The sequence below is a fragment of the Dendrobates tinctorius genome, unplaced genomic scaffold, assembly GCF_039654945.1.
Source record: "Dendrobates tinctorius isolate UK_male_01 unplaced genomic scaffold, ASM3965494v1 ptg000082l, whole genome shotgun sequence".
In the NCBI taxonomy this organism is placed as follows: domain Eukaryota; kingdom Metazoa; phylum Chordata; class Amphibia; order Anura; family Dendrobatidae; genus Dendrobates; species Dendrobates tinctorius.
This window is the reverse complement of record NW_027361750.1, coordinates 23,030,362-23,047,064: the sequence shown is the minus strand read 5'-3', so window position 1 is coordinate 23,047,064 and position 16,703 is coordinate 23,030,362. Positions and strand designations below refer to the sequence as shown.

The window sequence follows — 16,703 nt, the reverse complement described above, 5'->3', positions numbered from 1 at the left end:
CGCACTATGCACAATGTAAGGATTTACAAGTCCGCAGTCACAATGGGTGACTGCATACTTGTAGTTTTACACCAGACGACCCTTTTAAGATGGGTTTAAATGATGAGATCTGTGTCACTAAATTACCACTGAATGGTACAAATTTGGAGATCGATGGTCATTTAATAGTCAGACCACATAATATGTGCAAAGGATCAGTCATCGAGCATTCTGTGCATCTATGATGTCACCGTTCTTGACACCACAGGTCCTGTTAACAGAACCATAGGCAAACCAAAAAATAAAATTTCACTCAATTAATACAGGAAAGATGTATATCTTTGTACTCAATTAATAAGCATTTTGATATGAACAATCCTAGGACTGCTCACTTCCAAGGTTCATGCAGTGTAAATGCACCTCCAAGCTACATTTAGATCTGCGATGGCTGCTCAGTGTGGAGCCTTCACCTAAATCTCTGTTATAGAAGACAGAAAAAACATTTTTTTTCCTTTCAAAGTGACAGATTCCTCTGCAAGCCAGTTGGATCTATTGTACAAAAGATGGGCTAAGGAGTCAGAATTTTGTCTCTTCGTATGCCCTGCGTAACCTCTCATTGCAGGGTGACACATGGATGGTGTTGCGCAGGGCCTACTAAACAGAAGAAAATCCAAGAATGCTGGTAGATGGGGGCTCTGGTCTGGTGGCATGGACTGTGAATCTATATTCAACTCTATGGAGTGAAAGTGTCTACAAGAAGCAGAACAATCAGATGATTGCAGAAGCCCATGGCATATAAAAATTGCCACACGAACTGTGAGGTTTACTGAAAGAGTTTCCACCAAGGGGTAGTAGAACACAAACCTATGATCACCTTTAACAATGATAAGCCTGAACTGGAAGGGGGTAAAAAGTGCAGAAACTGGACTTTGGAGTAATGAAAATGTGTTCTCTGGAGTGATGAATCACATTTCAATATATGATAAATTAAAAAGGTGAACCTGGGATAAGCACATAAAGGAGAACGCTAACCACAATAATGAAATATGCCAATATTTTGTGGAGGACGGACATGGGCATGGATCCGTTTTCAAGTGCTTAGGCAAGGTCCATCATTTCCAGTGAAGGGTAATCTAAAGACGATATTTGGGGTTAACAAAAATGTTGTCTGAAAGCAGTAAAAGCCAACAAAACAAACACTATTTACCTACTGAATACCTGAAGGAGCAGAGTGACATGAGGTTTGTTATGAACATGCCCTGGTCTGTTAGATTTTCTTGAGCTCCCCGTTGGGCTTTGCAAGTACCGTAATTTGGTGTGCTCCCATGTGTTGTATTTCCTGGGCCTATTTAAGGGGTCCCAAGCCTTGATAGTAACTCTTTGTTCTCTGTGCAAGGTTCCAGTCCCCAGTTATCAGGACATCTCCTGGCTGTCTGTGGTTCTCCATCCATAAGTTGCTTGTCTGCAGTTTCCAGTAACCTTGCTACCAGTCAGTGGAGGACCTCACCTATTTGCCTGTGGTTTCCAGTAACCTTGCTCCCCTACCTGATTGCAGTTTTCAGTATTGCAACATGCCTGCAGTTTCCAAGACATCTTCTGGCTGTCTGAAACCTCCAAGGTATTCAGACTTTCTAGTTTCTCTGGAGTTCTGTCTGCTACCTGTATCCGATTTGTTAGGCCTTCTTCCACGTATCTGCCTGTGGCTACCAGAAAAATATTCAGAATTGAGAGTCCTCAGTGGTTGATACCTTTTTAATGGCCAACTGAAAAGATGGAAACAAATTGCAAGCTTTTAAGACTACTTAGGTCTCTCAACAGGCATTGCCAGGACATCTTCCTGGCTGTGTGCAGCTTCCATAGCATTAGACTTTCTTGTTCTCCTATCTGCCCGAGGTCTTCACCAATGGTTTTCCTGTGGTCTCCTGGAGGTTTCCTGGATATCTTCCACCTGCCAGTGGTTTCGAGCATCCAACCTTCTTGTCTGTGGTTTCCTGGCTGTTCCCCGTCAGCCTGCGATTTCCAGCATCCTGCCTGCTTGTCTGTTGTTTTCAGGACTTTATTAAACTTTTAGTTTGTATTCAACATGTCCCTGTTTCACATGCTCCATAGGGCTGCTGCACCGATGCCAGTGTGCCAACAGGGACCTTGGGCTTAGAAAATCCACCTCACTGTGTGAATCCACTATGTGCAACAGGGTTAATCAAGAAAGTAAGGGTGGATGTCATTTTATGGAATTTACTGCCATCAGCAATATTTCAGCTGATCCCAGTAAACTCTTCTACAGCATAAAAATGCATATTAGACAGGATTCTATAATAGTCAATGGGATCTACCAGCGTGAAAAGAGTGCTACAATGTAGAGTAGTGGGAAGACAAACTTCTATTGTTCTGCCCCATCTTAAGCCCCCTGTACTAACAGATACCAGCCTAATTATGCTTTTAGCTGATGGCTATCTATTGTGTACAGGGGGCTTAAAATGGAGCAAAAACGTAAATGATTACTAGCACAGATGTGAACAAAGCTTTAAGCCCCCGTCACACACAGCGATCTCGCTGCTGAGTCACAAGTTTTGTGACGCAACAGCAATCTCACCAGCGAGATCACTGTGTGTGTGACACTTATCAGCGACCGGCCCCACCTGCCGGGTATCGCTGATCGTGCTCGAATGGCCTGGACATTTTTTTTTTATCGCTGGTCTCCCGCTGGCCAGCACGCATCTCTGCGTGTGGCAGGCGGGAGACCAGCGATCTGGTAACCAAGGTACACATCGGGTTTCTAAGCGCCGCGCGGCGCTTAGAAACCCGATGTGTACCTTGGTTACCAGCTCCCTGCACCAGCGTGCTGGTATCTTAACGTTCACTGCGGGTAACTAAGCTTGTTACCCGCGTGTCGCTGGTGCTGGTCGCTGGGGAAGCTGCCTGTTTGGCAGCTCACCAGCGATCATGTAGCGACACACCAACGATCCTGACAAGTTGATATCGTTGTCGGGATCGCTCGTGAGTCGCTATGTGTGACGGGGCCCTTAGAAACCTTGTTGCTATCTATACTTTAGATAAATATTCTGAGCCATGTGAACTAGAACAAAATACTACCCCTGTGTTAATTCCAAGCCATCAAGATAAAAGTTCTACTATTTCAAAGTCCACGAAATAAGCAGCTTGAAATCGCATTACTCCTAACCCTCAATAATGAATCTTAAATCCTGTAGTCTCCTTAATGATGGACTGACAAAGGACAGCAAATCAGTATCGCCTGGTGATCAATAAAGAAATGGAACTTATTTTAAACATTTCGGGCCAGATTCAAAGCTATTACGCCAGTATTCTGTTGTAAAAGCTTTTAGGGTATGTTCCCACTGGCAGAAACCGGCAGCGCTTTGGACGCAGCACGTCCTCTCCGTCCAAAGCGCTGCCGGCTTTTGAATGCCAGTGACTCAACATGTGTTCATTGAACCGTGCGGCATCACCGCATCCTAAACACAGACTGTGATACTTATCTTGCGGAGATGGAGCGTCTCCGCAAGATAAATAGACATGCTGCGGTCTGGAAAGACGCAGATGTACACAGCGTCCAATCCGCAGTGTTTACTGACCGTGGGAACATACCCTTATAAGTTCCATAATTTTGGCTCAAATGGAGGCTGTGCTAAAATTATGCGCCTTTTGTCGTTCTTGCACCATTTTCACAAAGCTCTGATAAAATGGGTGGAACTGGGGCAGGAAGGGGTTGTGGTGACCACAGCCGATCAAATTCATCATGACAAGTGACGGCGTTTGCTACACCACAACTCTTACTCCAGCATGGACTGTAGTAGGACTTGTGGAGATGTGTTCGCACAAAGGTGTACACCACTCATTCAACTTCACCACATCTCCTAATCAAAGCTAGCGTGAACAATGGCAATTTTGATGAATCGGGTCTTTCGTCTGAAAACTCAGAGTGGGACTGTGGTGCTTAAATCTTGATCCGGGAGGCCTATAAGCTATAGCGAATAGAATATTCTGCTGCATTAAGGTCCATTTACACTGCAAGTTTGTAGCAAATGAGCATTATCTCACTTTCCGATAATCCTGCTAATCACCCAATGGATGAGTAAAATATCACATTAAATAATCTTTTGAGCTACACAAAAGATAATCACTCTCAGAAGCGCATTGTCTGGTGTAAACAGTACCTGTGCTGCTGACGACGATGGCAGCTAAAGTGCAGTCTGCCTGTGTACACAGGATATTAATCGTGCGCCGATCAGCAACATGTATATTCACTTTAAAAGTGTGCACTTTAAATTTCTGTCATCTTTGTTAATCCATGTTGGCATCATCCCTCTAACTTTCATTATTTTTTTTAAACCATAGCAAGATCAATTTAAGGTTCTTTTATTTAAATTGAGATTAGTCCATTCATTAATATGAGTTGTCCAGTTTTACAATGCCTATTATATAACAAGCAATGGCAAAAAAAAAAAAAAGAACCCACAGTGAGGCATACCCATCTGCTGTCACCCTCGTGGGTCCATCATATGCCCCTCTGGTGACCAGAGCCATTTTTAGAAGCGATCAGAAAAAAGATCTGATATCACACTGTGCCAATCTTAAGGGCCTTTTACACATAGCGAGATCGCTAAAGCGTCACCGATTTTGTGATGCAACAGCGAGATCGATAGCGATTTCGCTTTGTGTGTCACATACCTGTGCCGGCTGCCCCGCTGGATATCGCTGATCGCGCTGGAATGTCCTGGGCCATTTTTCCCTCGTTGGCGTCCCGCTGGTGCCGACTAGCGACGCATGGACGCAGGCGGAAGTCATCATCATCGCTGCGGTGTGACAGGTAAGAGCGACCGCAGACGGATCGCTTATCGCTGCTGCGTCGCTGGCGAGATCTGCCTGTTTGGCAGCTCACTAGCGACCATTTAGCGATGCACTAGCGATCCTGACCGGGTCGTATCGCTGTCGGGATCGCTGGTGCACCGCTAAATGTAACGGGACCCTTAAATTCCAACAATCCTGTGAAAATCCACTACCAGGAGATGACAGCAAGCGAGTATGTCTCCATTTCGTATTTTACAATGGCCCATGCCTTAGAAAAAAAAAATTAATGCCAGACAAGTCCTTTAGTCTACGTGCCTATGATCAGGAGTAGCAGCGTTTTGGACGCAGCACATTTGAACTGCGTCCAAAACACTGCGCTCTACATTGCAAGCACTTCTATACCTGATTGTAGGCACGGGGCCTTAACGTTCGGGATACACAGCGGCACTGTTCGAAATGATCACACGTATCTGTGTGCTTTGCTTGGGAGGGACTACGTTAGAGCTTTGAGAAAAAAAACAGTGATCTACATTTATAAGTTACACATTTGTTAGTCGTGCTATAGTTACTATGTGACATCACTGACAATCATTATAGCATTGAAATACATGCCATCATGTAGGCCAAGCCTTGTCTATAAGGGTAAACTGTCGCACAAAATACCTGTTACTGGTCAAAATGGAAAAACAAAACAAATATTTCAAAAAATGATATAATATAAAGGGGTATAACATAAAGGGGTCATTGAGTACTTAAATATCGATTAGCATCAGGTCAGTTGGAGTCTCGGCACCCCAACTTTTACTGATTACCTCCTGGAAGCTGCAGGAGCAGCAATCAGTGTACAGAACCGGAACGCCGAGGCGTTGTATATTGGTGTAGCGACAACTCTTCTATTGAATAGGACCTGAGCTACAATACCCAAGAACAGCCAGTGCACCGTGTAGGGTGTTGTACACTGTACTTCTGGAAGAAGTAGATCCTCGCTGATCTGACATTAATGACCTGTGCCAAGAGACCACATACACATTACACTAAAGTTGATTGATGTGGTAAAGATTGGCAAACGTGTATGGGGGTCGCCTGACACGACATCACGGAAATCAGGATCTTGCCTGAATTCCTGCGGATGGTCTTTTTGGTCCCTCTTGAGATAAGCTGCTGCTAGAGGATTCTGACAGTGGCTCTATCACAGAGGACCCAGGAGCACTGAGCTGTGCCCAACACTCCTGCGTACAGGCGAGTCAGGAGGCACAGTCGCCAGCCAGATGATGGTGTATGGGGGCCCTTAGGATAGGTCTTCACCAAGTACTGGGCAGCACATTGAAATTGCTTCATGCTTGATCATATCGGATTATGGTCGGTTCATCTTATCTGTGGGGCCTGGCTGCTGCTTGATGATATCTGTAGACACAAGTAAATAGCAAAGTTCCTCCACGTTTTATCCTGGAGATACAAGATGTTGCAATCTGTGTGATTGGGTAACAACTTTCTACACCCTACAAGTAACAGACACTGACGAAAATGCAAGATATGCATGATGAAATACAGACAAAATACTCTATTCACACATATCGAGAACAAGCGCACTTATACATACGGTAGGACATACTGGATGTCGTTGACAAGGACTGGCGGTCATGGCCTGCCCGGCTCATGAACAACTCCCGACTTATCTACAGTATGACAACTACAACAGTTTTATTCTAGGAGAAAATAGGCACCACTGACAGACTGGACCGATCATACAATAATCCATACATATGGACGACTATAGCCTCATATACAGGGTGGACCATTTATATGGATACACCTAAATAAAATGGGAATGGTTGGTGATATCAACTTCCTGTTTGTGGCACATTAGTATATGGGAGGGGGGAAACTTTTCAAAATGGGTGGTGACCATGGCGGCCAGTTTGAAGTCAGCCCACCAAGGTGTATTCATATAAATGGCCCACCCTGCACTAATAATGCATAAAGAGCCAAAACACCCAATGCTGGCTATATATGAATAAAAGCCGACTCTCACATGAAAGATAAGCATCAACAGTGAATATGGCAGCTACTTGTCTCCATCAACCTATAAAAAGAATAATTCTCATGTGATCATGATGTTAAATGGGGAAAGCAAGCAATGTATCTATACAGCTAAAAATGCCAAGTAAAGCACGGTGCGACTAGCCTGTAAGCTTCACACACAGACTAATGTCAGATTTGGCCGACACGAATGTGTACATGGGCACCAGCAAACTGATTGTTGGAAATGAGGTCAATCGGGCATGTCTGATTTCAGACTGACAATCACTTTGCTGCCCCGGTAGAGATGTCTGGTGACGGCTCCCTCATAGAGCACATAGGTAAGCTAGCACTCCTGTGAACGGGAGGGGTGGCAGAGATAGCTGTTTTTTTGGTCAACAGCAATGTGCATATGGGCCCTTTGCAGGTGAAAGTGGGCCCTATTACTCCTTTGCAGGTGAAAGTGGGCCCTATTACTCCTTTGCAGGTGAAAGTGGGCCCTAATACTCCTTTGCAGGTCAAAGTGGGCCCTAATACTCCTTTGCAGGTCAAAGTGGGTCCTAATACTCCTTTGCAGGTCAAAGTGGGTCCTAATACTCCTTTGCAGGTCAAAGTGGGTCCTAATACTCCTTTGCAGGTCAAAGTGGGCCCTAATACTCCTTTGCAGGTCAAAGTGGGCCCTAATACTCCTTTGCAGGTCAAAGTGGGCCCTAATACTCCTTTGCAGGTCAAAGTGGGCCCTAATACTCCTTTGCAGGTCAAAGTGGGCCCTAATACTCCTTTGCAGGTCAAAGTGGGCCCTAATACTCCTTTGCAGGTCAAAGTGGGCCCTATTACTATTATTTGGCAAGTCTGTTTAAAGAGGCCAAATGACTGGTATATAGTTGGCACTCAGTTAATGCTCTGAAATCAGCCAGTGTACACAAAATAAGATACAAAGCGAATTTAGATGCCCAATAGGAAGTCTCATTCAACGTCTGTGATTTAAAAAAAAAAAAAAAAAAAAAAGTAGTGGAATCATATATAGGTCATGGGTGACTTACATAATAGTATAACCTGTCAAAGATGTGTGATCTGCGACCAAAAATCCAGCTGGAGCGTATTTTTTCAATGCAGGTTTTAACAAGACCACACTGACAATCATTGGATGTGATATCAGAATGTGATCTTCACTTCACACGTAGCTGAGGTCAAAGGCTAAAGGTAAGACGGCTAGTGAAGCCGGGGTAATAACACAGCTACAACACTACGCTGATATCCTAAGTGATCTTGTGATTGTGGCAAAAGTCTGACAAGATGGACACACGCACGCAGCCACGTACACCAGCAGCGCGACAAGCACACGCAGCCACGCATCACCAGCAGCTCGTCAAGTGCATGCAGCCACGTACACCAGCAGCGCGACAAGCACACGCAGCCACGCATCACCAGCAGCTCGTCAAGTGCATGCAGCCACGTATCACCAGCAGCTCGTCAAGTGCATGCAGCCACGTATCACCAGCAGCGCGACAAGCACACGCAGCCACGCATCACCAGCAGCTCGTCAAGTGCATGCAGCCACGTATCACCAGCAGCGCGACAAGCACACGCAGCCACGTATCACCAGCAGCGCGACAAGCACACGCAGCCACGTATCACCAGCAGCGCGTCAAGTGCATGCAGCCACGTATCACCAGCAGCGCGTCAAGTGCATGCAGCCACGCATCACCAGCAGCTCGTCAAGTGCATGCAACCATGTATCACCTGCAGCGCGTCAAGTGCATGCAGCCACGCATCACCAGCAGCTCGTCAAGTGCATGCAGCCATGTATCACCTGCAGCGCAACAATCGTACGCAGCCGCGTATTGCCAGCAGCGCGACAATCACATGCAGCCACATATCGCCAATAGCGCGTCAAGCGCATGCAGCCACGTATTGCCAGCAGCGCGACAAGTGCACACAGTCACGCATCACCTGCAGCGCGACAATCACACGCAGCCACGTATTGCCAGCAGCGCGACAATCGCATGCAGCCACATATTGCCAATAGCGCAACAAGCACACACAGCCTCGTATCATCGGCAGCGCGACAAGCACACACAGCCACGTATCACCGGCAGCGCGACAAGCACACACAGCCACGTATCACCGGCAGCGCGACAAGCACACACAGCCACGTATCACCAGCAGAACGAAAAGTGCATGCAGCCACGTATGACCAGCAGCACGAGTGCACGCAGCCACATATGACCAGCAGCATGACCAGCGCACACACATCTATAAGAGAAGCAGTGCGTCAAATGCACATAGATCTAGGAGATGAGCAGTGTGATGAGTACACATAGGGCTATAGGATGAGCAGTGTGATGAATACACATAGGGCTATAGGATGAGCAGTGTGATGAGTACACATAGGGCTATAGGATGAGCAGTGTGATGAGTACACATAGGGCTATAGGATGAGCAGTGTGATGAATACACATAGGGCTATAGGATGAGCAGTGTGATGAGTACACATAGGGCTATAGGATGAGCAGTGTGATGAATACACATAGGGCTATAGGATGAGCAGTGTGATGAATGCACATAGGGCTATAGGATGAGCAGTGTGATGAATGCACATAGGGCTATAGGATGAGCAGTGTGATAAATACACATAGGGCTATAGGATGAGCAGTGTGATGAATGCACATAGGGCTATAGGATGAGCAGTGTGATGAATACACATAGGGCTATAGGATGAGCAGTGTGATGAATGCACATAGGGCTATAGGATGAGCAGTGTGATGAGTACACATAGGGCTATAGGATGAGCAGTGTGATGAATACACATAGGGCTATAGGATGAGCAGTGTGATGAATACACATAGGGCTATAGGATGAGCAGTGTGATGAATACACATAGGGCTATAGGATGAGCAGTGTGATGAGTACACATAGGGCTATAGGATGAGCAGTGTGATGAATACACAGGGCTATAGGATGAGCAGTGTGATGAATACACATAGGGCTATAGGATGAGCAGTGTGATGAGTACACATAGGGCTATAGGATGAGCAGTGTGATGAATACACATAGGGCTATAGGATGAGCAGTGTGATGAATGCACATAGGGCTATAGGATGAGCAGTGTGATGAATACACATAGGGCTATAGGATGAGCAGTGTGATGAATACACAGGGCTATAGGATGAGCAGTGTGATGAATGCACATAGGGCTATAGGATGAGCAGTGTGATGAATGCACATAGGGCTATAGGATGAGCAGTGTGATGAGTACACATAGGGCTATAGGATGAGCAGTGTGATGAATACACATAGGGCTATAGGATGAGCAGTGTGATGAATACACATAGGGCTATAGGATGAGCAGTGTGATGAATACACATAGGGCTATAGGATGAGCAGTGTGATGAGTACACATAGGGCTATAGGATGAGCAGTGTGATGAATGCACATAGGGCTATAGGATGAGCAGTGTGATGAATACACATAGGGCTATAGGATGAGCAGTGTGATGAATACACATAGGGCTATAGGATGAGCAGTGTGATGAATACACATAGGGCTATAGGATGAGCAGTGTGATGAGTACACATAGGGCAATAGGATGAGCAGTGTGATGAATACACATAGGGCTATAGGATGAGCAGTGTGATGAATACACATAGGGCTATAGGATGAGCAGTGTGATGAATACACATAGGGCTATAGGATGAGCAGTGTGATGAATACACATAGGGCTATAGGATGAGCAGTGTGATGAATGCACATAGGGCTATAGGATGAGCAGTGTGATAAATACACATAGGGCTATAGGATGAGCAGTGTGATGAGTACACATAGGGCTATAGGATGAGCAGTGTGATGAATACACATAGGGCTATAGGATGAGCAGTGTGATGAATGCACATAGGGCTATAGGATGAGCAGTGTGATGAATACACATAGGGCTATAGGATGAGCAGTGTGATGAATACACATAGGGCTATAGGATGAGCAGTGTGATGAATGCACATAGGGCTATAGGATGAGCAGTGTGATGAATGCACATAGGGCTATAGGATGAGCAGTGTGATGAATACACATAGGGCTATAGGATGAGCAGTGTGATGAGTACACATAGGGCTATAGGATGAGCAGTGTGATGAATGCACATAGGGCTATAGGATGAGCAGTGTGATGAATACACATAGGGCTATAGGATGAGCAGTGTGATGAATGCACATAGGGCTATAGGATGAGCAGTGTGATGAATACACATAGGGCTATAGGATGAGCAGTGTGATGAATACACAGGGCTATAGGATGAGCAGTGTGATGAATGCACATAGGGCTATAGGATGAGCAGTGTGATGAATGCACATAGGGCTATAGGATGAGCAGTGTGATGAGTACACATAGGGCTATAGGATGAGCAGTGTGATGAATACACATAGGGCTATAGGATGAGCAGTGTGATGAATGCACATAGGGCTATAGGATGAGCAGTGTGATGAATACACATAGGGCTATAGGATGAGCAGTGTGATGAATACACATAGGGCTATAGGATGAGCAGTGTGATGAATGCACATAGGGCTATAGGATGAGCAGTGTGATGAATGCACATAGGGCTATAGGATGAGCAGTGTGATGAATACACATAGGGCTATAGGATGAGCAGTGTGATGAATGCACATAGGGCTATATGATGAGCAGTGTGATGAATACACATAGGGCTATAGGATGAGCAGTGTGATGAATACACATAGGGCTATAGGATGAGCAGTGTGATGAATGCACATAGGGCTATAGGATGAGCAGTGTGATGAATGCACATAGGGCTATAGGATGAGCAGTGTGATGAATGCACATAGGGCTATAGGATGAGCAGTGTGATGAATGCACATAGGGCTATAGGATGAGCAGTGTGATGAGTACACATAGGGCTATAGGATGAGCAGTGTAATAAATACACATAGGGCTATAGGATGAGCAGTGTGATGAATACACATAGGGCTATAGGATGAGCAGTGTGATGAATGCACATAGGGCTATAGGATGAGCAGTGTGATGAATACACATAGGGCTATAGGATGAGCAGTGTGATGAATACACATAGGGCTATAGGATGAGCAGTGTGATGAATGCACATAGGGCTATAGGATGAGCAGTGTGATGAATGCACATAGGGCTATAGGATGAGCAGTGTAATAAATACACATAGGGCTATAGGATGAGCAGTGTGATGAATACACATAGGGCTATAGGATGAGCAGTGTGATGAATACACATAGGGCTATAGGATGAGCAGTGTGATGAGTACACATAGGGCTATAGGATGAGCAGTGTGATGAATGCACATAGGGCTATAGGATGAGCAGTGTGATGAGTACACATAGGGCTATAGGATGAGCAGTGTGATGAATACACATAGGGCTATAGGATGAGCAGTGTGATGAATACACATAGGGCTATAGGATGAGCAGTGTGATGAGTACACATAGGGCTATAGGATGAGCAGTGTGATGAATGCACATAGGGCTATAGGATGAGCAGTGTGATGAGTACACATAGGGCTATAGGATGAGCAGTGTGATGAATACACAGGGCTATAGGATGAGCAGTGTGATGAGTACACATAGGGCTATAGGATGAGCAGTGTGATGAGTACACATAGGGCTATAGGATGAGCAGTGTGATGAATACACATAGGGCTATAGGATGAGCAGTGTGATGAGTACACATAGGGCTATAGGATGAGCAGTGTGATGAATACACATAGGGCTATAGGATGAGCAGTGTGATGAATGCACATAGGGCTATAGGATGAGCAGTGTGATGAATGCACATAGGGCTATAGGATGAGCAGTGTGATAAATACACATAGGGCTATAGGATGAGCAGTGTGATGAATGCACATAGGGCTATAGGATGAGCAGTGTGATGAATACACATAGGGCTATAGGATGAGCAGTGTGATGAATGCACATAGGGCTATAGGATGAGCAGTGTGATGAGTACACATAGGGCTATAGGATGAGCAGTGTGATGAATACACATAGGGCTATAGGATGAGCAGTGTGATGAATACACATAGGGCTATAGGATGAGCAGTGTGATGAATACACATAGGGCTATAGGATGAGCAGTGTGATGAGTACACATAGGGCTATAGGATGAGCAGTGTGATGAATACACAGGGCTATAGGATGAGCAGTGTGATGAATACACATAGGGCTATAGGATGAGCAGTGTGATGAGTACACATAGGGCTATAGGATGAGCAGTGTGATGAATACACATAGGGCTATAGGATGAGCAGTGTGATGAATGCACATAGGGCTATAGGATGAGCAGTGTGATGAATACACATAGGGCTATAGGATGAGCAGTGTGATGAATACACAGGGCTATAGGATGAGCAGTGTGATGAATGCACATAGGGCTATAGGATGAGCAGTGTGATGAATGCACATAGGGCTATAGGATGAGCAGTGTGATGAGTACACATAGGGCTATAGGATGAGCAGTGTGATGAATACACATAGGGCTATAGGATGAGCAGTGTGATGAATACACATAGGGCTATAGGATGAGCAGTGTGATGAATACACATAGGGCTATAGGATGAGCAGTGTGATGAGTACACATAGGGCTATAGGATGAGCAGTGTGATGAATGCACATAGGGCTATAGGATGAGCAGTGTGATGAATACACATAGGGCTATAGGATGAGCAGTGTGATGAATACACATAGGGCTATAGGATGAGCAGTGTGATGAATACACATAGGGCTATAGGATGAGCAGTGTGATGAGTACACATAGGGCTATAGGATGAGCAGTGTGATGAATACACATAGGGCTATAGGATGAGCAGTGTGATGAATACACATAGGGCTATAGGATGAGCAGTGTGATGAATACACATAGGGCTATAGGATGAGCAGTGTGATGAATACACATAGGGCTATAGGATGAGCAGTGTGATGAATGCACATAGGGCTATAGGATGAGCAGTGTGATAAATACACATAGGGCTATAGGATGAGCAGTGTGATGAGTACACATAGGGCTATAGGATGAGCAGTGTGATGAATACACATAGGGCTATAGGATGAGCAGTGTGATGAATGCACATAGGGCTATAGGATGAGCAGTGTGATGAATACACATAGGGCTATAGGATGAGCAGTGTGATGAATACACATAGGGCTATAGGATGAGCAGTGTGATGAATGCACATAGGGCTATAGGATGAGCAGTGTGATGAATGCACATAGGGCTATAGGATGAGCAGTGTGATGAATACACATAGGGCTATAGGATGAGCAGTGTGATGAGTACACATAGGGCTATAGGATGAGCAGTGTGATGAATGCACATAGGGCTATAGGATGAGCAGTGTGATGAATACACATAGGGCTATAGGATGAGCAGTGTGATGAATGCACATAGGGCTATAGGATGAGCAGTGTGATGAATACACATAGGGCTATAGGATGAGCAGTGTGATGAATACACAGGGCTATAGGATGAGCAGTGTGATGAATACACAGGGCTATAGGATGAGCAGTGTGATGAATGCACATAGGGCTATAGGATGAGCAGTGTGATGAATGCACATAGGGCTATAGGATGAGCAGTGTGATGAGTACACATAGGGCTATAGGATGAGCAGTGTGATGAATACACATAGGGCTATAGGATGAGCAGTGTGATGAATGCACATAGGGCTATAGGATGAGCAGTGTGATGAATACACATAGGGCTATAGGATGAGCAGTGTGATGAATACACATAGGGCTATAGGATGAGCAGTGTGATGAATGCACATAGGGCTATAGGATGAGCAGTGTGATGAATGCACATAGGGCTATAGGATGAGCAGTGTGATGAATACACATAGGGCTATAGGATGAGCAGTGTGATGAATGCACATAGGGCTATATGATGAGCAGTGTGATGAATACACATAGGGCTATAGGATGAGCAGTGTGATGAATACACATAGGGCTATAGGATGAGCAGTGTGATGAATGCACATAGGGCTATAGGATGAGCAGTGTGATGAATGCACATAGGGCTATAGGATGAGCAGTGTGATGAATGCACATAGGGCTATAGGATGAGCAGTGTGATGAATGCACATAGGGCTATAGGATGAGCAGTGTGATGAGTACACATAGGGCTATAGGATGAGCAGTGTAATAAATACACATAGGGCTATAGGATGAGCAGTGTGATGAATACACATAGGGCTATAGGATGAGCAGTGTGATGAATGCACATAGGGCTATAGGATGAGCAGTGTGATGAATACACATAGGGCTATAGGATGAGCAGTGTGATGAATGCACATAGGGCTATAGGATGAGCAGTGTGATGAATGCACATAGGGCTATAGGATGAGCAGTGTAATAAATACACATAGGGCTATAGGATGAGCAGTGTGATGAATACACATAGGGCTATAGGATGAGCAGTGTGATGAATACACATAGGGCTATAGGATGAGCAGTGTGATGAGTACACATAGGGCTATAGGATGAGCAGTGTGATGAATGCACATAGGGCTATAGGATGAGCAGTGTGATGAGTACACATAGGGCTATAGGATGAGCAGTGTGATGAATACACATAGGGCTATAGGATGAGCAGTGTGATGAATACACATAGGGCTATAGGATGAGCAGTGTGATGAATACACATAGGGCTATAGGATGAGCAGTGTGATGAGTACACATAGGGCTATAGGATGAGCAGTGTGATGAATACACATAGGGCTATAGGATGAGCAGTGTGATGAATACACATAGGGCTATAGGATGAGCAGTGTGATGAATGCACATAGGGCTATAGGATGAGCAGTGTGATGAATACACATAGGGCTATAGGATGAGCAGTGTAATAAATACACATAGGGCTATAGGATGAGCAGTGTGATGAATGCACATAGGGCTATAGGATGAGCAGTGTGATGAATGCACATAGGGCTATAGGATGAGCAGTGTGATGAATACACATACATCCAGTACATTATCAAGCTATGCAGACAGCGCAGAGAAAACTCTTGTAATACCGCTGCTCTTATCACAGCCTGCAGCTGCCCTGGATAATGTGTCCCCGTTATGTCACCGATCAGCAGACTCACCAGGCAGCTCACAGAGGACCCACACAGCTCCGGGCACAGTGCAACTCTCTTATATCACTACAGGAAACTGTCCGCAGTGCGCAGGCGCGGGTGAGGCGCCACTTCCCTGTCCCAGTTTCGGGTAGCTTCCTCCAATCCTGTGCGGGAAGTGCGAGACTGGAGGGGAAGGGGGCGGGGCCTACACAGGAGGAACGTGACCGAGAATCGGAGACGACGGAGGGACGAGCAAACACCACACTGGGGCGAGGGGGCTAATGGTGGACGGGATTGCCTGAATAATATCTACAACTACACTGCCATTTCTCCAAAGTGTCCCCAGAGCTATTGTTCAATGCTTCAGGCCATATTTGCTCCAGCTACTGTGAGCGCCTGTGTTTGGTAAACCTGCTGTGATGGGCTGCAGCGTCTCCAGACTTGTCTCCGTCCAGCACATCTGGAATGTCAGTGGTCGGCAGTGTCAGAGGGAGCTGTCGGCAGCGGATCTTGATGATTCAGTACTTTCAGCATGGCAGAACAATCCTCATATCACCATTAATAACCTGATGGCAGCCGAGGCTGTAAGGGTGGAGATTTCTGCACGTGGTGCTTATACTTGATACTGAAAAATCAAGATGTTTTGACAATGTGGCCATTTTATTATTATTTGCATATTAACATCACACCGTGGTAAACACATATTGTGGTTCAGTCTCCGCAGTCCGATGCTGGCTGGCGGTGTGTTAGTGGCATCATACACTGAACATCATCATTTACCTTCCTGTGAGAGCCATTCAGGAAC

At 45.6% G+C, this 16,703-nt stretch overlaps 1 protein-coding gene across 1 annotated transcript in view; it reads right to left on the bottom strand.

Annotated features, from left to right (window-relative positions):
- SDR16C5 (short chain dehydrogenase/reductase family 16C member 5) overlaps nucleotides 1-16,078 on the bottom strand; it is an 86,535-nt gene extending 70,457 nt beyond the window's left edge. Inside the window, exon 1 of the mRNA XM_073583972.1 lies at nucleotides 15,926-16,078. The gene's annotated coding sequence lies outside the window, so the exon portion shown is untranslated. The remainder of the gene's footprint in view (nucleotides 1-15,925) is intronic.
- Between the last annotated feature and the right edge of the window lie 625 nt (nucleotides 16,079-16,703).